Source organism: Temnothorax curvispinosus, unplaced genomic scaffold, assembly GCF_003070985.1.
Source record: "Temnothorax curvispinosus isolate PA1 unplaced genomic scaffold, ASM307098v1 QBEX01009732.1, whole genome shotgun sequence".
In the NCBI taxonomy this organism is placed as follows: Eukaryota; Metazoa; Arthropoda; class Insecta; order Hymenoptera; family Formicidae; genus Temnothorax; species Temnothorax curvispinosus.
Genome location: NW_020219512.1, coordinates 18,622 through 20,349, shown reverse-complemented (window position 1 = coordinate 20,349; position 1,728 = coordinate 18,622).

The window sequence follows — 1,728 nt, the reverse complement described above, 5'->3', positions numbered from 1 at the left end:
ATATGACCGTGGTTATTTCACAATTTCACATAATTCTAGAGCGAGTACTTCTCCGTAAGCGCTCATAAACGTTAGGTGCTTAAGTTTGAGGTGCTGTCATACTGTGGTGCTGTACTGGCTGTACACTTTTCGCGCGGGTGCAGTCGCTGCGACATTACCAAATCTCTCTTGTTATTCGAAGCACGCTACGTGAACTGTGATATGGCCTGTTTCAATAGCCAATATCACAAAATTTTACGCGATAACCCTTGTTTTTCTCGATATTTCTGAAAAGGTTAGATTAAGATCTATAAGAACTCTGTTTTTTGAATCTCTGGTAGGTCGCCTTTATATAATTAATATCTCGTTTCCTGTCTCCAAGAGCCCCTCTGCCATATGTAGCTTATGTTAAAAACTGTGATTTCAAAATTCATTTTTGCAAATTTTTACACGGTAACCGATGCTAAAATTTTTCGAGCACTTTTCTCGCATCTCAATTTATACGTCCATAAAGTTTTTTCCAATTTTTAAATACATCCATTATCTGTAGAACCTCCTTAAACGCGTTCCATTTCTGACACGTTTTCTAATTTCACCGCTGGTATAAAATATATTTGAGAAATGCTCGACTCGAGATATATTTAATTCACGTCGCTTTCAAAAGCATCCGGCGCTATATTTACAACGTTGCGGTCAATTCGCGTATTAGTTTATCTTTTCGTCACGAGACTAATCGAATCGCCGGTGCCGCCGTAGTAAAAAAAACGTGAAACCGCACGGTTGAAGGCACCGGGAATAAATACACCGAAAATCGTAGCGGCGTGCATATATGCACGGGCGGAATATCAATTATTGAATGCATGCAGCTGCTAAAACGCGTCGCTCGTTGCGTGCGCGTTTATCGCGAGATCGCGTGCATCCATCCGTCATCGGCCCCGGCGCGGTATCACGGGCGCGGCGGTGTGTTTTCCTACCAATAACCGTATGTCAACGACAGAGAGCATCTGAACACACGACGTATTAGTCGGACAAATATCGCGCCGACGCGGACGCTGTGACGTCCCGTCGCGTCGCTCCGACGTTTTTTTCTCCCTCCCCCCCCCCCCCCGCGAGATTGAAGATCCCGGATACGTCGAGACGCGAGAACGCGCGCGAAGAGGAGTGTTTAGCGCGAGGCCGACGGATAATTACCGAGGGCCGATGTAAAATACGTTAGAACCGCGTATTAGTAGTCGCTCTCGCTCTCGACGCGTTACGGTAATTCCCACATGTTGGCGGAGTGTCTCATTTTTTAACGGCGAACGCGCGTCGCCGTGAGAATAATAAATGCACGCGTACACTCGTTTCTAGCGCGGTTACGATCTTGATTATTCGCGCCGAGTAATAACGCGTAGGGAATAAGAAGTTTTGAATTATGCGCGCACTTCTGTTATTGCCAAGCCCTGAATGATTAAATGCTACGGTACAACACGTATATTACTTGTTTTTTTCTATATTTTTTTTCGTCGGCAGGACAAGGATAAGTGTGAACTGTCCAACTTCTGCGTTAGCGCGGTTTTAGATTATATTTGCGATCTCTAATTTAACATTTTTTCACGAATCTTTCTCGACAGAGTTGAACGTTCGGAATTCATGTCTTGTAGTTGATTTTTTATCTTGTGATATTGAGAGGAGAAACGAAGCTTTTGAATTAGTGAGTCTTATTTTTCTGGCGATACTGTTTTGCGCACTCTGGTACGATATATAATT